At 41.5% G+C, this 23,633-nt stretch overlaps 1 protein-coding gene across 5 annotated transcripts in view; it reads right to left on the bottom strand.

Annotated features, from left to right (window-relative positions):
• Window positions 1-20,691, bottom strand: part of PLCB4 (phospholipase C beta 4) — a 422,682-nt gene extending 401,991 nt beyond the window's left edge. For 4 of the 5 annotated variants that reach the window (XM_082428193.1, XM_082428195.1, XM_082428194.1 and 1 more), the window contains exon 1: window positions 20,491-20,691. The gene's annotated coding sequence lies outside the window, so the exon portion shown is untranslated. Of the gene's footprint in view, window positions 1-20,228; window positions 20,374-20,490 lie in introns of those variants that run through there. The other variant, XM_082428197.1, reaches the window with a different exon arrangement.
• Between the last annotated feature and the right edge of the window lie 2,942 nt (window positions 20,692-23,633).

Genomic DNA, 23,633 nt, shown 5'->3' with positions numbered 1-23,633 from the left:
TTGCTTAAAGTACACCCAGAAAAATAGGCCAAAATCATTCATATTCCCCCTTGCATTTGACCCCACCAGCAGCCAGACACTGCCCCATTTACAGAAAAAAAAAATATTGAGGTTCACATTAAATTAACTGCCATAAGAAGTTCCAGAGCTTGAACTAAAAAAAGCCTTAAACATTAAAATACCTCTTTTCTTAGGCACCAGCTCACTTTCCTTACTTCTTTTTTTTTGCACCTTAAAGTAATTCATAACAACTGACTAAGGCTCAAAAATTTACACGAAAATCTACTCTACAAATAAAGTTTGAGAAGTTATATTTAGCAGATTTCTGATGATACTGGACACAATCTTGGTGCAGCTTCCTGGACATGAAAGGGAATTCTTATTAGTCTTTAACAGAAAAATAATTGAGCTGATTAAATATAGATCAAAGGAAGTTCTGCCATGAAAAGGCCAATTTTATATAACTTGTGGAAAAAAATGTATCAATAAACAAGAAGCAATCTGGTGTTTCTCATTCTGGCCTATAATGGTTGTCTGTTTATGATTAGATTAAAAGCAAGCACTTTTGATGCCTTTTTTGTGTTCTTCAGTTATTCTCCAATATTTTTAGCATGATCATGTATTATTGTTACAAGCTCCAGAGTTACTTCTTTAATCTTAGACACTACTGATATATAATCTCCTTTTTATTCACATAAATCACTACTGTGAAATAAATAATGCAAGTTAATATATTTAGAAAATATATTGATAATTAAATTTATACCTTTAAAATAACTTCTTATCATATTGTCACCTATAGATTCTAGTACAAAACCATATTAAATGTTTTAAGGTTATTTTCTACTTCAAAATAAGCTAACTAATGAACTGATAAATACATTTTTATATTTATCTGTATCTGCTCCAAAAATTTAGAAAATTACCTGTTTCCTGTTCCAACCATTCTCCTTCAACTGTGCTATTTATTCTTTGCCAACTCTTAAAATCTATTTGGGGTGACCCCACCATATGTCAACTCTTTCTCTGACAGCTTTATCAGGACTATAAAAATATATATCTATGTTATATACATATGCTATATACATGTTATATACATATACAGTATATAAGCATATACACTTATATACACATATTACATATACATACATCTTTTATATATACATATATGTATAAATATATATATGAACTGCACGGTTTAAAGATTTCCACCAGGGAAGCCTGTCAACCCAGTTTCAGGTTTTAGCTACCTTAGCCAACCTGACCAACTAGTTTGATTGAGCTAACAATAGTTTTGGTGTTTTTTTTTCCACTTAAGTGACCAACTGTTTAACCAAATTAGTAAAGAGCGTTGCAGATTAGAAACCTCATTCCTCTTATTATACTGGTCACCCTTACCTTCCCCAGAGACCAATAACCCCAAATCACCATGAGTCGATTCATTAAGCATTTATTTTGTACTAAGTATTTCTCATTACTGTGAAGGGAAAAGATTAGAGTGTGGTAGTTCACAAGTTCTAAACGTAACTGAAGGTATAACGCTTCTCTGTGTATCTTGCCAGTTAAGCCAATAACTTTTAAATTCTTTTCAACAGAAGTTGGATGGAAAGTTTCCTATCATTTCAAATTTTCATCTAAAGTCTCAATGCTAAAGACAATAGGTGATGAGTTCTGGTCACAGGACCAGACCACAGGACTTGCTACACATGGTCAAACCAGTCCAGAGGTCACCCCCAGAGTCTATGTATGAGAACTTGCATTGCAGAAGTCACTTCTTCAAAGAAAATTCTCGGGAGCAGACAGTGGTTCCCTTTTTTTTCCCTCTCGACCAGCTCAGATCAAATGCCCAAAACAACCCTTATACCTTGGGGTTCTCTGCAATGAGGGAGGTTGATCATCTATTCCCTGGCTGGAAGCTTGCCTCAGTGCAGAAACTCACAGCCTGCTCGGTGGCACATGTGTGAGGATGGAGCCCTCAAGCCTGGCGGATGCTGCCTGCAATCGTAGGACAAGGCAACAGAGCCTCAGAGAAAGCGGAACTGAGTTTGATGGTGCTAACATGTGAGTTTTCCTGTGGACCAAGTGGATCCCATGGAGGTAATGAGGTCTGAGTGATCCTGATAGGTCTCTACCCAAGTGGGCTGCCTAGACAGGCACTCAGGGATACTCCAGTGATACCACTGGAGGACAGGAGCTGCACGGCATAAGTGGTCACTCAGGAGCTGCACTGCCCACATCCAAAAATGGCATGGTAGAGATGGACCCTGCATAAGATCTCCCAAGAACACATTAGGCTGCGTATGAGAAAGCACTGGCCATGAAAACAATAGCACCAGCTAACTGCAACAGCCTTGGCCCCTTTTCTGCCCCTGCCAACTCTGGAGGAGCCAGAGACAGTGGGCAGAAAGAAGTACAGAAGGAGAAATGACCCTTCTTCCTTGTTGATGATCATCACCAAGCTGGGGTTCAGGCCTGAGTATGGAAAAGGGGAGAAGCTATAAACTGGACAAGAAAATGGAAATTTTATTTACATTGTACTACATTTTCTAATATTTTAAATTAGATTTTCCAACACTTTTAAAAGAAGAATAAAGCTATTTTCTGTTTGTGTCTTATTAAGAGTGACACATTCGACAAACCAGCTACACTAATAAGTATTCAACCTATTAAAGATTATTTTTCATAAAGTTAAAAGAGAAAGAAAAGTAAGACTATATAGAAAATCAAAATGTAAATTTAATATAACTCTTAAGACTTTAACTCAAGAATATAACCATATTAATAACAACTTTAAGTGTAAATGGAGGGGCTTCCCTGGTGGCACAGTAGTTAAGAATCCGCCTGCCAATTCAGGGGACACGGGTTTGAGTCCTGGTCCGGGTATATCCCACATGCCTTGGAGCAACTAAGCCCGTGCACCACAACTACTGAGCCTGTGCTCTAGAGCCCGCGAGCCACACTACTGAAGCTTGCATGCCACAACTACTGAAGCCCGGGCGCCTAGAGCCCATGCTCCGCAACAAGAGAAGCCACTGCAATGAGAAGCCCGTGCACCATAACGAAGAGTAGTCCCCGCTCACCGCAACTAAAGAAAGCCCGCGTACGGCAATGAAGACCCAAAGCAGCCATAAATAAATAAATAAATTTATAAAAAAATTTAAAATATATATAAATGGACTAAACATTCCATTCAAATGGCAAAGATTGTCAGAATGGATAAAATAATAATAATAATAATAATAAAGCTAGAATCAACTATACATCAACTATGCACTCTCTGCAAAGAAACAGTTTAAACAGAAACACAGATAGATTAGAAAAAAAAAGTTATACCATGCATGCAAACACTGAGCATAAAACAGCTGAACCAGCTATATTAATATAAGACAGACTTCAACACAAGGGGGTATTACTAGAGACAAAGACTAACACTTCATGATGATAAAACAGTAAATCTGAAAGAATGGTACAAGAGATAAGAAAACTGAGACAGACGACTTGCTCAAGGTCACTTAGCTAAGAGAATGGTCACTTACAAGTCACTTCTCCCAATTTCTTTTTCAGAGCCTTTTTCATATAACCAGTGCCCCAAATCTGAGCTCATTTGACACGAAAGCAACCAGCCTACTTGGTCAAAACCATTAACTCATTAGCTACCCAGAAACAGCCTTAGTGGGGGGGAGGGGGGAAGGGTAGAGGGGTGGGGTGTGCCTGAGCTGGGTCTGGCTCCAGATTCAAGCACTGCAACTTGCTAGTTGTGTAGCCCTGAACAAATTACTTAAATGGGCCTCAGTCTCCTTATCTACAGAATGGGAATACCGTCACCTCTCTCACAGGATTTATGGAAAAGATGACGATGAGGAAGAAGAGGACAGTAACTTACCCAGCTAGTCAGTGACAAAGCTAGGACCCCACAATACACACTCACAACCATTTTGTTAAGCTGTCTCCCAGATGCGTTATGCCCAATTGTAAGTACCTGGTGGAATGCGTGACCTTTACTAAGCACTTGAAAAATGTTGGTTCCCTTCCCAATACACTGATGCTATCTACACTTGAGAGTAAGTCTAGGAAGGTATTTTCTGTATGGGATCCTCAACTATAAAACACATTCTTTTCAATCTAGATAAAATGTGTTTCAGATAATCACTTTTTCTTCTGCCATGTTAGCTTTGCCTAACTCTGTAAGGTCATATTGTCTAAGTGAGTAAAGCAGACAGGGTAGAAATTTCAATGATAATTTTATTCATATCATTTTTTACACTACAAAATGAGTCATCCAATGGACACAATTTAACACATTCCTCCAAAAAAAAAAACCAAAATGTTTAAACATATCATCTTGTTCAAAGAAGAAAGAGACATTCCTCCAGATGACCAGAGAGTCACAGCCTCAGGACTGTAAGGCCAACCTTCAGTTTGGTGAAAGATTATTCAGAAAAGGAACTCTTTCTCATGGGTAAGTCTGTACTGTATAAGGTGAATCCCTGTATATAATGTTCAAGAAACTTGACAACTTTCTGGATTATTTTTATTACATAATTGAGCATGTTATAGGAGTAGGCATTTACAATCACACTGGGCTTCATGTTTTCAGAGTCTAGGCAACTCTCCTAAACTCTCTTATAGTCAAGGTTATAGTCAAGGTCAACATATTTTCAACCCAGGAAAGTGGGTGTCAGCAAGGTAAACAGCTGCCCACAGTGCCGCCTCACAAACCACATGAAATTTAAAAGTAAGACAAAACTTGATAATTAATGTTAAAAAATGCATCGCTTGGCTACCAATTTTAGAAACAGCAGAATGCATACAAATCCAAAATAAGACGTACAAAACCATCAAATAAGGAAGAGAAGTGGAAAAACAGTATGCGGTCAATGTCCGCATCTTTCATACTAATTTTAGGAGACACTTAAGAGCCTACTGTGTGTTAGGTCCTGCACAAATCTAATTTTAAAATTGAGAATAATTATGAACACTTGAAAGCACCAAAAGGCTCAAAATTAGTTTATTCAAATAAATTCAAATGAATTCATGTGGTCACTGAAACTTAATGCACATAAATGAGTCAAGACATCATATTATCTTGACCCCATTCTATGTTGTAGCTATGTCAGGTTCTGGGTAGAGTATTTTAAACGAAATATTGAATATATCATATGTAAACTATGAAATTTCTGCATGATTTAAGAAAATAGCACTAGATACTGTTTAAAAAGTACCAAATCCAGCAAAATACTACATTACACTTACTGAAAGTTCACATAATTTATTCTCCACAAAAGAATATTAGAAAAGAAAAGCACCAACTACCTAAAGAGAAATTAAAATATTTCCTGGACTACTCAAAAGTTAAGTTAGAAGAAGCAAACCACTTTTATTTTGCTTAAAAAAACTTACCCCAGGACTGAGATTGATAGCAGAGAAATTCCGTAATTACACATTACCTATCAAATTGTAAGTTAGGCAATGATTCAAGTTCCTAATTATGGAAAGTTTAACGTGAAATGTTTCAACCCTAAGATACCTTAAAGAAGGATGGGAAATTCACAGAGGAAAAATAGATGATGGATAGATATATAGGTAAACAGACTAAAGGAAATACATGATTTATCTAATCCTTTCCCGTAAACAAACTGACTTATGAAAGTTCAGGGAAAGCAAACACCCTGTAAACTAAGCCAAGGCGAGACAAAAATCACCTTTTGAAATTAGGAATATATGTTCCAATACCAAAATTATTATTTTGAAATGATAAAAGAGCAGATGTGTTTTTTATCATTATTCTAATTTGATCATTCTGTTTTCCTAAATATTATCAAGTTCATTGTTTTAAATAATTTATTTAACAGACTATGTGAGTGCTAAACATTGTGCTAGGTGAATGAGGAAACAGAAATAGGCAACCTCAGCCTAAGGAAGCTCTGTGTGTGTGTGTACGCGCATGCACGCGCATGTGTGTGTGTGTGTGCGTGCGCGTGCGTGTGTGTGCGTGTGTGCGTGTGTGTGTAGGGCTGGGACGCTAGAAGTTAAACAAGTAAACAGACAGAGCATAGTGCCATGAGTGCTATGGAGACAGCATTCATAAAAAAGAAAGAGTGGAATAATTCAAATCAGTTATATTATTTTGGTCTGTAATACTTTGTTTGGTTTCTATATCAGTAGGACTGCTTTCAGCTGCATGTAAAAGAAACCCCACTGTATTCCTTTGCTAGGGCTGCCATAACAACAAAATACCAGACTAGGTGGCTTAAACAACAGAAATTATTTTTTTAACAGTTCTGAAGGCTGGAGGTCTAAGATCGAGGGTTGTTTTCTGGGAACGTTCCTTGGCGTGAAGACAGCCACATCCTCACCGCGTCCTCACATGGCCTTCCCTCTGTAGGCATGCACACACCCCTGCCCTCTCTCCTGCGTCCTAACATCTCTGCTTATAAGGATACCAGTCAGATTGGATTATGTCTAACAGCTTCATTTTAACCTTATTTATCTCTTTTAAGGCCTTATCTCCAAATACAGTCACATTCTGAGGTACTGAGGGGTAGGGCTTCAACCTATGAATTTTGGAGGTACACAGTTCAGTCCACAACAGCCGTCAAAGTGACTTAACCAAAGAGTCACTTACTTTTCTCAGTTAACAGGAAATTCATAGGGAAGTTGATCAGGGTTGATAAAGCCACTCAAGTAAGGCATCCAGAAACTGAACACCTCCATTTCCTGTCCTGCCAACCTCAGTGTATGGTTCTCACTGTCACAACCACAAGACAGCAGCTACAAGTGTCCAGGAAGGAAAGGAAAGAATCAGGAGGAAGAAGCCTATGTCTCCCTGGTCAGAACTGGGTGAGCCCTCCTGGCTGCAGGGAGGCCAAGGAGAGGAGTATTTTCAAGTGGACACATTGCTACCCTGAAACAAAAAAACAGCTCCATCAGAAAGAAGGGAGAGAGAACTGTGTCCCATGCACCTCACTGACCACAGATGTACCATGTAGACTTGGGTCTATACTACTGATCAACCTTGTGACCTTAAGTAAATGCTTTCATCATTCCGTTCTCTGAGTATGGAGGGGTGGGAATGGTACCCAGCCTGCAAAATCGCTGAGAGAATGAAATAGGGTTGCATGAATCAGAAAGCCCAGGGCACACTACCTAAGCCCTAATGGACCTGGGTCTGAGGCCTGGTCTTTAGGTGTCCTGGGGAGTCACAAGATTCTAAAATATCACAGAGCACCCAGTCAAGACTCAAAAACACCAAAGAACTGACTATTTCTTTACTGTGTGATTTTTCATGTATTCCAGTCCACAGCGTGGCCAGAGAGCCTGCAGTCTCTGACTCTCGTGTGTGTGTGTGTGTGTGTGTGTGTGTGTGTGTGAACGCACACACGTGTTTGCTGGGGGGAAAGGGGGGACTTTCTTTCTGATGGTCTTACACCTTTCATGAGGGTAGGAAGCACCGATTTACTAGTACTTGTGTTCCTTGCATCACATCCTTTCTCATCCTTTCACAATCAAAAGGCTGCTTTCAGGAATTTCTCTTGAGATATTCTAGACCAGAAACCTATTTAGCAGTGAGGTATACCTTCCAGGGAATTTATGCCTTCATCTCTCCAACAAAGCTGGGAGAGCCTTACACGGAGGGGATGAAGAAGGAAAGGGAAGTTGTGCGTGTGTGGGTGTGTGAGAGATGACATACTTTAACTTCTGTAACAGGAGGTGTTTAGAAAATATTTAACATAGATCAAGAAACAGCAGTACAATCCTTTAAAAATATGTCAATAATTACTAGTAGAAATAGCAAAAAAGTTGAAAGTGGTTCCCACTGGAGTTGGGGTGGGGGAACAGGACTGCAGACCAGGCAAGGGAGTGTAGTTTTTACTAAAGCCTTTTAGTATTAGTTGAATATTTAAAACTTACATGCAAATATTGGATACAAATCAGGTATACATTATAACTTTTCAAAATATATTGTACATATACTTCAATTAAAAAACTAAAAAAAAAAAAAAAAAAAAGCTGGGACGGCTTTGGTTTGATAAAAAGTGGAACTTTTCCAGAAGGTTTTTCAAACGCATTTGCTGCTCTGAATTGAGAAGTGGATTCCTTCTGGTTGTCAACCTTGATGTAAAACCTGTTGGTCTGTCATGTTTACAAATTCAAGCTGAGAAAATAAAAATTAACATGTGACAGAACGGTTCAAGAGAGCTTGGTTCAAGCAGAGTCACTTTCAGGACAGGTATTAATACCCAAATCATCTGTGCTTTTAAACTTCCTCCTTTTCCTCTGATAGCTGTACAAAAAAATCTCTGTGTGTTACTTATGACAGATGGGAGAGGAACTTTACCCAGTTACTTTGAAATTCTTTCAAAGGGAATGAAAAATGGACAGAATGAGGCCAGACTGGAGATTCTCGGAGGGCCTCACAGGTCCAAAAAGGCTCTAAATAAAAGGAAATATTCATCTGTATTTCCACAGGGCTATCGTGAAAAAATTTTCCCAGCAGCTGCAATAACTAAACTGTCACCCTTCTACATGTTGTCTCCATTCAAATCTGAAAAATCATATATCTAATAATTAACATACTTAGCCAGCACTTTTTCAACACAAAGCTAAAAGAAACTTGCTAAATCCCAAAACGATGCCAATTGTGAAGAAGGAACCTCATAAACGCTACTGACACCACAGGCTTGGGGAGGGGAGAAGGTGAAGACTGTCAAAGCCACACTTTTCATAAGATTCAAACCGATGTCCTGAATAATGAGTTCCCTCCTGATTTGGAAAAGATGCTCTCCTAAAAACAACATTCAGCAGAATATTTTCCTTCAATGAAGTGATAGCTCTCCTGCTTTCTCTCTTTGGCACTGGTTCGTTCACAGGTCATTTGGAAAATAAAATGCTACAAGAAAATAAATACAAAGCATTTTAGATTACCAAGAGTCCCACTTAATAAAAATAATCTGATGAAATAAATGTTTTTTTCCTCTAAGTTTTCAGCCAAGTTTGAAATAAGAGAACTTCTCTGATTTGGGGTTTAACACACTGTAAGAAAATTAAGCATAACTTGATTAAAATCGAACCCATAAAATAGAAAAAACTATATGAGAGTGTACTCACAAGGAATAAGTGATAAACTATCTTCAGGGAAGTGTCTCCTCTGGTTCTAGTATACTAAGAAATTGAAATATCCGAATCCCTGTTAGCAGAAATCATGAATATAGACTTTTCAAGTAACTGATCATCTTTCCAAATGAATCGTTGTGGTACTTCTCAGCCACCAGTGTAAACAATAATGGAATACTTTCTACCCTCTGTAATAAGTCTGCAGATGACTTCAATTTATTAAACATGGCACCTCTTCTGCTTATTCATCCGATTGGTTTCCTAACTTGGCAATAATGGCAGTTCATTATTCATTCATTGAAGAGACGCTGAATTAGTCTCTAATATGCAGATTCTTCCCTTCCCCAAGAAAGTCATGCTGTGGCTAAAATTTGCAAACCATTCAACAGAAGAACTGAGGGCGGGCACCAACCTAGAGCTGAAATCAATGAAGGCTTTGTGGAAAAGATGGCAACTGTGCGAGGTGTGTAAGGGCCTGTAGGATTCGCCAGTTGAAGAAGGGGGTTTAGTGCAAAGTCAGCACAAGCACTGTGGCCACAGACTTTATGTTCCTGGGATTTTAATATAGTTCAGTATTGTTGACCCAAACAAAGGTGTTAAAACTTCACTGCAGAGGTTTAGCCGTGGATGGTTTGTATTTGGCAAATTAGGGGAATAAAGTTAAGTCCTGAAAGCAACAGGGCACTGTAAAAGCATTTTAGAGGTAATTCTATAATAAGATTTGCTGTGTGCAAATGAATTTAGCTGAGTATAGAGAGTGGAGTAAAGGGGTAAAAATGTAAACTTATAAAGTAGTTGTTTATTTGTCTCTCTCCTCCAGGGAACTGCAAACCCCTGAGGGCAGGAGCTGCAGCTTGCTCACTGTTACAGTACCTGCTACTCACTTAATAGCTAATAGAAAACATGAAAGATTGAATGAATGAGAGAGAAGGCAATAGGAAATTGATTGAAAGGTTATTGGAACAACCAAGGCATGAAAGCTGAGGACAGAAACTTAGGCAGCATCAATAAGAGTGGAGGAATGGACAGAAATGCAAGATATTAATGGTAAACTCAAACAATTGGTGACTGTTGGATTCACGAAGATTTAGAACCTAAGATAAGACATAGATCTGGAGTGAAGTTGAGGACTTCTGTTTTGGGCACACTGATTTGAAAGTAGCCGTTAAGACTTCAATGTCAAGATCTCCAGCAGACAACGGGATATAACTGAAGCTCAGACAAGTCAGGGATATGGGAGTCATCAATGAATAAGTGGTTGTAAAAAAGGTAGAAGTGGGTGAGTTGTCTTGTACTGAAAGAATCTGTACCATAAGAAGAGTCGAGAGCAATGCAGAGACCTCCAGAGAATACCATTTTAAGGGCTGGGTGGTGGAAGAGGTGCTCAAGAAGGCCTGCCTCTGATATATGAAAACAGTATCGAATGGCCAAGCAAGGCCTAGGAATCAGGAACTTCAGGAATCTACAAGGGTAACAGCAAAAATGAATTCATCTAGTGCAATTCCTTCAGAGTGAAGGGATGCAACTTCCCCAGTCACCAACTTGGGGAATTTGCACAGCAGCAGTTGTTAATAGTGTCTTGGTTTTTTGTACCATAAATGTGGAGAGAAGAAGAGATGAATTCTGTCATTCCTTCCAGCAGTCTGACTTTATGATTCTAACCAATTCATTGCTTGTTCATTCAGGACAAGTACACAAACTAAACAGAGTCCAGAGCCCAGAGTCTTCACCTTTTCAAACAACGGCACCAAGAAAACAAGGGAACAGATGAGCCTGTGAAATCTCAGAGTCTTACTGTCATGCTGAACAAATGGGAAAATACAGCTTGTTCATTTCTCCTCGGTGATGCTAATGATTCAGTTACATTGACTTCTTTGAAGGAAAATTACTGTTAATAACCTTAATTTCCTCCTCATCTCTTTCCCCAGGTACCTGACATTTTAGATAAAATGTTTTCATAAAATATTAAAAGCAAAGGAATTATATCCTAGGTATCTAACTCCATGTTGTTTATGGACTTTATGAATCCCTTCTGTCTCTTCTTTCTAGAGCCTACACTTTTGGTTCTTCAGGTAAATACATAAAGTTTCCCATTCTGTTCATTTCCCAAGAAGCACAATCCATTCCAAGTGAACTTAAAAAAAAAAAAAAAAAAAAAAAAAAAATTTTTAAGTGTTACTCTAAGGCCCACCACACATCTTAGTGATATCAGCCATGTGACGTTATGGGACATTTCCCGACTTCCATTTAAATTTAGTCCTTGTGGCTACAGTTTTCTTTTCTTTGGCCACAAAACCAGACCACAGGCTTCCCAGCCTGGCCTGACCCATGCACACCTCTGCTCTAGAACAGCAGGCAGGTAGAGCATGCAGTTTGTCAGCCCAGACCCATTCACCATCCTTGTTCACCCCTGCCTCTTCGCTTCTGCCCTCTAGTTTCTAGCTGAATCAGCTAATGGAAGGCAACAGCCAGAGTCTGGGGGACAAGAGGAGAGTGATGTAGGCATATTTATGCCCCTGCCGTCTTCCCGCAGGGACATTACAGGTTGACTGTGTCCCTCTACAACAGGACACATCTCTTGTAGGACAGCTTTTCTTGCCCCTTTACTTAGAGTAGGAAAGCTCCCCATCGTTGCTAAGTCCCTCTTCAGCCCTCACCCTGGTCGTGGTTTTGTTCCCTACACCTGCCCATACCTCCTAAAGGGTCTCCTTATGAAGCCTTCTTCAAAGGACTCAGTCTACACCCACGATCTGTTCCCCGGCAGGCCCTGAATGACACAAGATTAAAGAGTGACCAGGTGGGGCCCTCCACTGAGGCTTTCACAGATATTATCAAAGGAAATTGTCTGTAAATTGTAAAACGCTATAACATTTCCATGAACAAAAGCTAGTACAGACTTTCCTGAATATGCAAGGTTTTAATGCCAAGGAAACATGACTGAATCCTACCATATTTCTACAATTCACTGTGTGTTATAAAAATAAACACGCAGAAAGCATAAAATCAGAATCCAAATATCATTGCCAACCTCGCCAGAATTTTTCTTAAAAATGGGTATCTGGAGAAACAGATGAAAGAACTGAATCCATCTTTGAAAACAGAAACAATATTTCATTTCCTGCTATTTATCCACATCCAGATTTACTAACTCTGATAATATGATATTTTAGGGTGATTCCAAGTCTTTCAAGGGATGTCATAAAATTCTAAAAATAAACTAACAATTCACTTCATATTATTGAAAACAACTATAATTACTGAAGTTAACTTCTGAAAGAAGTTGAGAATCAGTGACCTAGATTTTCTGTATTTTTCCTAATGTCTCTAAATGAAAATACAGTGTAGTTTCTAATTTATACAGCCCTTTGTCTATATATCACTTCTAAATAGCACGGAAATTAACTTCAGGTATCTATTAAATAATAAAACTCAATAAAATAAATTTATCTCTGAATCTTCTAATTCTCAAAGTAGAAAGTAGAAGGTAAAAGAGATTCTTAAATAATTAAGTACTTGAAAGTCTAAAGCTATAAATACACCTGGATAGAATTTTTAGCAATGAAATTAATTTGATTTTCCCAGGTCAATATCAACCTCTGTTGTCTGTGCAGCACCTCACTTTTTTGACCATATATTCAAGGGTGTTTATGACATGTCCCTGGTCTGAGGAATTTAGAGTTTCACAGCTAACCAAATTGATCAGAATATAGATTTTCAACTCGGATTCTACTCAATATCTCTTTACTAACAACTTTTTTAATTGGCCTATTAATTGGTAAATTCTTTTTGATTAAGTATTGTATTTTCAAGGAATTTTAAGGACATAGACTATTTCTAAAGTCATTTCCTGGTGTAATGTATATAGCTGAGATCCGACTGAACTAGTAAAGCAATGAAACAATGTGGGGCATGCTTCAATTAGAGACCATATTCATAATTTGAGGTTCCATGAGATAGAAATTCCATGCGGATCTTTGTTAAAGGCAATTTGGCAGTGCCCCCACAAAATGTAAAATGTGCATACCTTTTTGACCAAATAGTTCTATTTCTAGGAATTTATCTACAAGAAATTCTCACACATGTGCATGAAGACATAGGTACAAAGATCTTGCATCTTTCAGTTTGCAACAGTGATAACAGGAGAATGGTTAAAATAAAACATGGTACACCCATAGTTTATTTATGGTACTACTAGAGTTTATGTAATGTTAGAAAGAAAAATATAACTAGTATATGGACATGGAAAGATCACCACAACATACACTTAAGTGGCAAGTAAGCAAGTTGCAGAAAAACATACACAGTACGATCCAGTTTATGTAGTAAGAAAAAGGCATGTATATGTACTTATATATGTAAATGCATAGAAAAAGGAGAGGAGAGAGGTGCTCTAAACTGTTGCCAATGGTTATATCCGGGTATGCGTGTAGGTGGGAAAGGTTGTTTTACATTTTGTTTCTGCGCTTCTGCATTATCACTGCAGTTGGAACGTATTAATGTATCACATCCATCATTTTAAAAACCAATGAAAACAAAAAATTAATAGAAATTCTAGAGGGGGCTCTGGCGATTTATCCAATGATAGTGCATCAGCAGACATCCTATCTCAAAGGACTTCAGTTTCGTTTGATCCACTGGGATTCCTCCTTTAAGAGCCAAAAGGAAAATGAGGGCTGTTAAGTAGATTGCACGTTGAAACACTGACCTGCAGAAACAGATCTACATTCTGTATGTCCAGGACAAATCCAGCAACTACCAAATAGCAGGGGGGACATTTTGTCACTGGTTAGAGTTCAGATCAGTGATGTACACAAGAGACCCTCCACGTCCCCATAAATGGAGTCACTCATTTCTCCACACTTAGGTGGTCTTATTTCAAAGAAGCCTGCAAAATAGGAGAGAAAGCCCTGGCCTTCCGCCTTCAACTCTGCAGACTTGCTAACATCTTAGAAAAATGAGGGAGGGGAAAAACAGGCAGAAATTCCGACTCTGAAACCAACGTCCACTGGAAACAAATGGCCATAACCACCTTTGTAAGAAATTTAACAGGGGGGAAAAAAGAAAAGCATGAATAAAGAAGGCACCGTGCTTACTTAATCAAGACAACACTAGTTCACAAGGTTTCCAAGCACTTACAGTTGACAAAAGCTCAAAGTGGGAGCTCATGAGACGAATATGTTCCACAAACGTGTTTTGTTTGGCCAGCCCATGGGCTGACGTGTTTGTTTCTACTGTAATTATTTCTAAAGTTTTTGCAATGATATCGCATGCTTTAAAGAAATCTGTATTTCATGCTTCTCTTGAAAATGGAGAGGTGTTGGCAACCCTGAGCCCCACGCCCACCTGGCAGAAATCTAATAGACCTGCCCCCCCAGGAAGGGTCAGGGCAGAGCTCCCGATGCACACGGCCTCCCCATCCCCTAAGGGGGCTGACACCTGGGCAGCCCCATGATGCTTACCTGGCCCTCAGAGGAATCAGAGTGGGTCACACCTGATTGAAACCATGAGGACCCTCACCCAGGAAGAGCTGGCCCTTCAGAAAACTAAATTAGTTGTTAGGCTACCCTGGAGCAGCATTTAGTAACCTCCCTCTCAGACTTCTGGCCTATGTATCTGCGGAAACAAAAGCATCTAGGATTAGATAAGGGCACGTGGCTTTATCTTCAACTTCCCATTTCAATTCCGTGGTCAAGGCAGGGATGCCAGAAGCTTCTCTGTCATACCTCAGCCCCGTCACTTAAAATAATGGTCTCAAAAGTTTTCACTGTAGCAAACCTCTTGGCAGCATGTACCTGTGTGGCAGGTAACACAGCACAGTGGTTAGAAGTTGGAGTTCTGGTGTCAGCCTACATGGGTTTGACTTCCCATCTCTAACTTTCACTCTCTGAAGTGAATAACTTCACCTTTCACAGCCTCAGTTTCCCCATATGTAAAATGGAGATACTATTAGGAACCGCCAAGAAAAGCTGTAGGGAGAGTTAAATAAGGTGGCACATTTTAAGTGCTTAACCAACATCTGTGGTTTTGTTACTGTTGTCGCCATCAGCATGCCCACGGAAGCCCGTGGGGAAACAGGAGTCACGACACCTCCCCATAAACATCACAGATCCCCAAATTATTCTGGCAGATGCCCCTCTCCTTCCAGGTCTAACTGGCTTCATATGGTCTTTTTTCAAAGCCTGGCTGGGAGACACAGACGCCCTGGGGATAGCTTCTGGCTCACTGAGTTCTTCGAAACCCCCCAGTCACAGAACTTCTAGGCAGTTAGGGCTGAGTTAACATGAGGCCCCTCTGTCCAACTGCAGTCACAGAGTCAGGCAAGTCCAGAGGAAGATCTGGCATTCACAGTGGCCCTAGAAGGTAACTAGAACTTCTGTGCTAGTAGAGGGGCAGGGCAAGTGTCCCTTATTAAAAGTTTTATAGGAATTGGCACAGCCTGCTTTGTATGGATAGGCCACTGGCCTTTGCCCCCTATGGAGGAGGAGAACAAGGGGGTGAATAGTCATACTAGTAACCAAGAGCATTTGTAGCAATAGCAGCAGTAACACAACAGCTGGCATCATTCACACTACACTGCAGGGCACTTTTGCCTTATAGGGTTATCCTCCTCATTTACAGATGGGGCAACGGACACTCAGGAGTCACACACTAACACATGACATAGTCAGGATTCAAGCTTGGGTCCGCCTGATTCCAATACCCGAAGGCCACAGCAACTTTACACTGTTGAAAGCAAACCCCAATTTACCACCCCCTGCCGCCACCAGCTGCCTCCAAGAGGAAGCATCTCGAGAGCAGTGGTCCTTTAACTTGAGTGGGTCGCAGACCCCCTTTCAATGTGATGAATCCTACAGACCCTTCTCAGCCAAATATTTTGAAATGTATAAAATTAAGTCCAGAAGAAACCAATTATATTGAAATATACTTACCAAAAAAAAAAAAAAATTTTAAGGCACACATAGTAATGTACATGCTTCTTTTTTCAACCCATTAAATGCCGAGACTCATCAGTGACTCTAATACCTGCCCTAATTGTCATTTGGAAGTAAGTGAAAATAAAGATGTATTTGCCAGCTAGATGGACCTACCAAATGCCATCATTAGGCCATTAGAGGGTGGTCCTGAGGTGAAGAGCTCCTGTCCTGGGGGAGACAGCAAAGATGTCAAGCATAAATCTAGTGGTCTGTGCTCTCTTCTCTCTGGACGAGCTGCTTATAATTAGTTCCTTCAAGTTACTGCCTTCCTCCTGTTCTGAGGAAATGGCTACTTCATTCATATCAGGGAGCCAACCACCTCCTCTAATTGTTCAGGAGGAGAAGAGTGCCATAAGAAGGGCACTGTATCTTAAAGCAATGATTTGACTGCCCCCAGGGTGGCTCGGTGGCCAGAGGTGGAATTTCCCAGCCCTCTGCACACCGAAGGATTAGGGGACAAGGGCCCTAAAGGAGACTCCTGGTCAAGGGGATAAGATAACACTATCTTGCAGTCACATGGTATGCGACCTTCTCACTGAAGGTTTTCTAGGTAGTAGGCAAAGGGGTGTGCAGAGAAAAACCGTCTTCTGATTTATGTCCCTTTCATCTATTTTTGATTCCGCAAAGAAAAGGAAAGTAGATGGAGTTCACACAGAGAAAACAAAACCTCTGCTGGCCTTTCATCCTCTTGAACATAAGGATCTCCCAGTGACTCTGGGGTGATTTTTAAAAGCAGGCTTCATGCCAGTAAGGACAATGCAAACTTCTCACTCATCTATTTGGTGATGCATTTTCACCCAGCTCTCCTTCCCCAGGGGTGAAGTAAACCCATTTATAAATCTGGTGAGGTAAAGAGTCCCAGCCTATGAATGCGCAAAAACTTATCTCTTTCTAAGGCATAACTAGATAAGTAATATTACACCTTGAGGAAGTATTTCTACTTCCAAGGAGGAGGCTTGATCAAAAGAAAAACTATGAAACAGAAAAGCAAATATTGAGGAATGAAAGAATGACCTACACAGGGTTATTATAGTTCCTAAATATTACAGAGAAATAGAAAAGTGCAGAATGGACAGTACTGAGAATTACTGAGTGTCCTCACAGATAGTAAAACCACAGAAACTCAGCGATGAAGAGTTGCATTGATTTCCTGATAGGTGGGTAAGTCTTTCTGGCAGGCACTAATAAGACCCACAAGTTCACATTACATGGTGAACAGCAACTATTTTAGAAACTTCAGTCTGGACATGAAATATACTAACTGTGATCATTAAAGCGTCTCCATTAGTCCTTGACCTCATTCTGCATATCAAACACACAAGTTCTTGGTTTTACAGGACTCACTGTGATAGATGGCTTATTAAAGACCTGGGTCCTTCGTGCTAATAAACACGCTGTTTCATCCTTACTTTACGAGTGGTCAAAAACGACGAAAATTCAGTCACGGTCTGCAAAATAACTTTAAGTTTCAAAGAATATTTTTACCTCCCCCAAAATACTTGAGCTCACTATTAAAGACATTTGTGGAGAACATAAGAAATACATAACCTTTCTTTCCTGTGACTATATTACATAAGGGCTGTGATCCACAAAGATCAAATTTATTCTCAACACAAGGTCTTTAAAGTAAAAAATAAACTCGGCAGCTAATTACTAATGTATTTTTTAAAAAATAATCCACAGAAATAATTGATAGAATGAAGGAATTAGATAATTTAAGTTTGCCAGCTACATCTGAAAGTTTGGGGAAAGAAATGCAGACACAAAATCCAGAAGCAGACTTATCTATCACATCTTTTCACGAATTGGCATGCCATCTGATGGGTTCAAGGAAAACAACACAAGAGCACTAAAGCTCAATTTTACCTCAATTTTAACTTGGAAGATGGGTTACGGCTGAATATTAGGCAAGCCTTAGACATCATTTCAATTCTTAACAAATCAAACCCCAAAGTGAATTTACTAGTATCCTAGGAAAATACCATGTTCATTTGGATTGCCAAATTTAACTGTCCCACGTTGCCAAAATCAGCAGTACGCATTAATCTAAAGATGTTGGATTTGTTCTTAAGAAAGACAAAATAGCAGGGCCAAAAGCACTGGCTAAGTCTCTGCTGGGGATGAAATATTTCAAAGAGGTGATACAGATTTAAAAATCCATTTCTGCAAAACCATTCTGGTAACCCTTAACACTTTTTAAACTTCCCTATTTCACTATCTCATTAGGCAAAAACACACCTCCTCAAGATTCCAGGGCGTAGAAGTAGTTTAACATCAATCACATTTTTCAGGCACACCAATTTTAAACTTGCAAAAGAGTATTTTAGAACAAATCTCTCTGTGTGGGTGTACATTTGTAAAATAAAGGTAGCATTATCCCAACACATATCAATGTGTACCCAGTGATCAAATGGAGTCTTAGAAATTCTGTTTTGACAGTTACGTGTAGAATAGCATTTTCACCAGCGATTAATTCAAAGCTAGGTAGTGATATCAAAGCTAAATCAAAACTAAGTTGGGATGGTTGAATAATATTATAGTTGGAGGAAAGTGTAATCAGTAATCTAATATGGGCTACCGTAGATGTGTTATAATAAGTTACACTCAAAGGGTTACTAGTTATGGCAGCAAAGTCTCCTGTTCATAAAAATGCCAATAAAAAATGTTATTCTGCTTAAATAGTGAATTTTTATGAAAACAGGTGTTCTTTCAAGATGGCCATCATTTATTAAACTTCAAAAGGAAGATGACATAATAGATAAAAACACCAGCTGAAAAATATGCAAGACTGTCCTATCAAAACACAGCACTCTAGATTACATAACACGGATAAGGGCAGATTAAATCACATGCCCCTGCCCAGCTAAATTTTTATTCTTCTGCATGATTCTAATAACTTAGGCCACTGAAGTTTGAAGAACACAAAATATTAGGTTCTTGGTTCAAGCATGTATTTTTGAAACCAAGAGTTTTGAAAAAACAAAAAGGATAAAGTTAAAATTTTACACACACACACACACACACACACGTGTTTTTTTCTGAAGAATACAGTTCCTCAGACACCTTATTAACCTTGTAGATAGACTGCACAGATAAAGTCACTAGTTGCTTTTACTGGTCAGTCTACTTTATGAACCTGATTTCTCTTCAAAGGGGAAATAACTCTATTTTAGATGTTATATAGCTAAAGTTTGAATGACGTTATTGCCAACGAAACAGAATTATTAAACAGCTATCTCCACACACTCATAACTTAATTTACAGGCCACCACGTATCACATTTACGGTAAAAATGGTGACCTTCCATGGACGTTTTGGCCAGAATTAAATTTCAAACATGTGCTTTAGAACAATAGGTAGAATCACCTAAAGAGTCATAAAGAAAAAAAAAAAAAAAAGTCAGAGGGTCATCTCCCAAACACATGCACATTTATGAAACTATAATGTGCATTTGCATTTTTCTCTAGAAAAAAAATGCTACTTTTATGATTCTAGATAAAGTTGCACTGAGACACACTGGGAAATTGAAGAACTCCATATTTCCATACTTCTGTAACAGTACTGCCTACAAAGTCTACAGTCAGAAGTATTGTACTATGTAGACAGGGTCTAATTAGTTAAGGAAAAGGCAACTTCAAAATTCTGAAAATAAGACAACCTTTAGTCTCCATCATTTGTATGCTCTTAGGAGGCTGGAACACTGCCCCCAAAGAGTGCCGGCCTGTCAGTGTTGTCTTAAGTGGAAATGGTCAATCATTTCTATTATTTCCCCAAAAGAGGTAAGAAGAGTCACACGCATACACATTTACATGCGTTGCACGGTGCCAACTATTTCCAACCAAAATAATCATATTCACGTCGAGCCGAGCTATTTCTAGCCAGAAGCGGCGAACGTCTGGACTGAGTCTAAGGAAACCCAGCGGGCGATGACTACAGGGGAAGGGGGTGGCGGCGGGGACCCCCGCCTCCCGCGCGCGCCGGGCGCCTGGCACCGGCACCTGCACCGGCTGCGGGGCTGGGCATCTGGGTGCGCGCGTGCGCGGGCGCGCGTCCGGGACGCACCCGCCGGGAGCAAACAAGCCCAGGGGGCCCGGGCGGGCCGGAGCATCCTCGGGCGGGACCCGGAAAGCCTTCTCCTACCTGTCACTTTGCCTGGAGCTGCTGCCGCGGATGCGGCTACGGCCACCGCCTGGAGACCCAGTGGGTGCGCGCGCGACTGTGCGCGCGCGTGTGTGTGTGTGAGCTCTTGTTTGCGGTGCGGCTCACTAACTGCTCCCGGCGCCACGAACCCCCTCCCCCCAGAAAGCGCCGGCCGCCGAGCCCCCTCCTGGCGCGCGGACCCGCCCCCCGCCCCGCCCCCGCCCCGCCCCCGCCCCCTGCCTCCAGGGCGCTAGGTTCTCACCTCAGCCCCCGGCGGGGGTCTCCGCGGGCGCGCCTTGGACAAGCAGCGGGGCACCGCCGGCCCGCTGCGCCCGCCCGCCCGCCGGGCTCGGCGTGTCCCGGCTCCGGGCCTCGCGGCCGGCCGCTCCCTCCTTCCCAGCCCCCGAGTCTCCCTCCTCGTTCTCGCCTCCCGGCTCTGGAGCCCGAGCTGTCGCCTCGCAGCCCCAACCTGCCCGGGCTACGGAGCATGCCCAGTGCGGCGCGCCCGGCCGGGCTGGGGGTGGGCAGGGGCCGGGCCGGCCGCGAGCCAGCGGGGCGGGGAGGGGGCGCCAGGGGTGGCGGCCGGGCTGGGTGGAGGGCTGCGCCGGGAAATGGTAGGTGGGGCGCCCGGGGAAGCCGCCCCGCAGCGCGCTCCTCGGGGGTCTCTCCGGCCGCCCTCTGGGGTCCCGGCGCCCCCGCGCGTGGCCCGCGCCTGGGGTCGGGGGACGCACAGCGTGGCGCCTCGCGAGCAGCACCTGTAAGGGGTGGGGGACACCCCCCCTCCGATGCGAGACGCTCAGCCGGCTGTGGGCCCTGGGGCGAGGGTGGGGGCTAAAGAGTGGAGAGGGGTCAGGACTGGCGAAAGCTGACAACCCAAAGCCTTTGGTGGGGGTGGGGTGTTTATTAGTTTATATTTTGTTTAATAAACACATAAAGCGCTTACAGTGCTTCAGGCACTGTTATAAACGCTTTTTATTCCTTTAATCCTTAAAACAGTCTTCCAAAGCAGGTACTACTATCTCCCCCCTCCAGCCCCGGAGGCTTAAACTGAGCCACAGAAAGATTAAGTGGTTCCAAAAAGTCTTCCCCCATGTGCAACCTAAGAGACGCAAACCCCCCAGACTTTGGTCCCTGGGATGCTGGGGCACAGCTCCAGCCAGTTTTCGGCCCTAACTCGCCCCCAGGTGACTCCGAGTCACCCACGCATTTCGACCCTAATGGTGTTCCCTTTAGCATCACCCTTTGTGTGGACCCTCATAACGTGAGGCTCCAGGACTCCCTCCAGGGAGGGGTCCCTCCTCCCCGAAGCCACTCCGCCTCCTCCTCCGGGCCGGCGGCCACCAAAACCCGGAGACGTGGCACCTGCGCATTGGGGACTGGGGCCACGCTAGCAGCTGAACTGGGCATGCTCAGCCACAGGAGCTGGTCCGGCTGGCCAGGAGGAAAGAGCGAGCCTGGCCGCTACTGAGCGGTGGGGAGTGGAGGGGGGAAGTGGGCGCAAACAATAGCCAGGCCCCGAGGACTAGAGGCAGATGTAGATGCAAAAGGCTCATTCTCCTGACACATCCTGGCCTTTTTGAGGCAGAGCAAAGAGGAGGGTGATCAAAAGTTTACCAACTGGGCATCCTTCAGTGGGAGGGGGCTGAGGGCCCGCTGACAACTCCTCAGCTAAATCGCTAAACTGCAATCTTCACTGACCCCTAAGAAAAGCTGGAAGCCACCGAGCCTTTTGAAGAAGCCAGGAAAAATAGCCTAGACTGAGTTTCCCTGCAAGATCCCAGGGAAAAGCTGTGGGGCTCTTCACTGTTGCAGTCTTCAAGATGTGGTGATCTTGAGTGATGACAGGGTACTATGACCGCTCTCCTCAAACTGTAATGTGCACACAACTCACCTGGAGATCTTGTTAAAGTGCGGATTTTGATTCAGCAGGTCTGGGGTGGGACCTGAGATTCTGCATTTCTGACAAGCTCGAGTGCCATGCATCAGCATGGTCCTCAGATCAGACTTTGAGGTTGGGTCAGTATTTTAGGCCTGTTCTCTATTTTATATTTAACTAAGGTTTAGAAGGGCTAAGCAGTTTGCCCCAGCCAACTGCTCACACAGCCAATAAGTAATGTAGCTAGTTTCGAACCCAGTTCTGGAGGACTTCCTGTGTAAGTTCCTGTATTCTCTGCATACCACCCGTAGACGGATGAGCTAGAAGCCGTCGTCTATGCCTCTTGACTGTTTTAACAGTGGAACTTAATTTAGTACATAGTACTTCCAAATATAGTATATCGGTTAGCCCTTGCTGTGTAAAAACTACACCAAACTGAGTGGCCTAAAGCAACAACTATTCGTGCAATCAGCAGAGCAGTTGTCTGCTGTTTTCTCCTGGCTCCACTCATGCAGACGGACACGTGGAGTTTGGATCCTCATCCCGATGGCTAGGATGACAGGGTGTTTTCTCCATATGGCTTTTTTATATGGTGAGCTCCTGGCTCCCAAGAGCAAAGGAAGGCAAGCCCTAGTTTAAAACAGCATTTCATACCTCCGTTTGCTAATGTCCTATTGACCAAAGAAAGCCACATGGTCATGTCCAGACTCAAAGTATGGAAAAATAGTGAACTTCAATTTCTGATGGGAGGAGAACAAAATAGAGAGGTTTTATTTTTTGGTGTTTGGTTTTTTTCCCCCCAATCTACTGCATACACCAACTTCCATAAAAGTAACCCCCCTGCCCTAGGGTTCACTCAGAGTGTTATAGATTAAGCCTATCTTTAGTTTTACATATTGGTAAACCAAATCACAGCAGTCATTTTCTGTTTTGCTAGGTCTTTAATATTGAGTTTATTAAGGAATCTCAATTTAGAGGGTTTAAATAGTTAAATGTTATTTTGAAGTACAAAGTTCAATTCGATTCTTTTTTTTTAAATTTTTTTTTTCACACACACACACTGTATTTTATTTTTACAAGAGATAAATAGACTGACACCAAGCATTGTAAATGGATGACCACAAAAAAAGCAACAATGATTGCAATTACCAAACATGAAACACACTCATACTATGTCATAATATTGACATTCAGTCCAGTAATCCTCCACTGTAACAGCTCCTTTACTTTGCAGTGAAAATTGATTTGTATATTCTTTGCCTCTGAGTCCTTGTGGGATTTTTTTTTTTTAATTCAAACAGAAAGTCACAAAAATTATACTCAATTTGATTCTTTTGAAGTTGTCTTTTCTTCCCTTTAATAACATTTCAGACAGTCATTCACTCAACAAACATTTTTGAAACCTTTTATGTGCCAGGCTCTTTTTTTTTGCCCAGGATACTGAGATAAACAAAAGAGACAAAATCATTGCCCCTATCAAGCTAGATATTATAAGCGGAGACAAACAATAAATAGCATATTAAAAGTGT

This window comes from Balaenoptera physalus (genome assembly GCF_965194825.1).
Source record: "Balaenoptera physalus genome assembly, chromosome: 16".
Classification (NCBI taxonomy): Eukaryota; Metazoa; Chordata; class Mammalia; order Artiodactyla; family Balaenopteridae; genus Balaenoptera; species Balaenoptera physalus.
The sequence above is the reverse complement of the archived record's forward strand: the minus strand, read 5'-3'. Positions and strand labels throughout refer to the sequence as shown.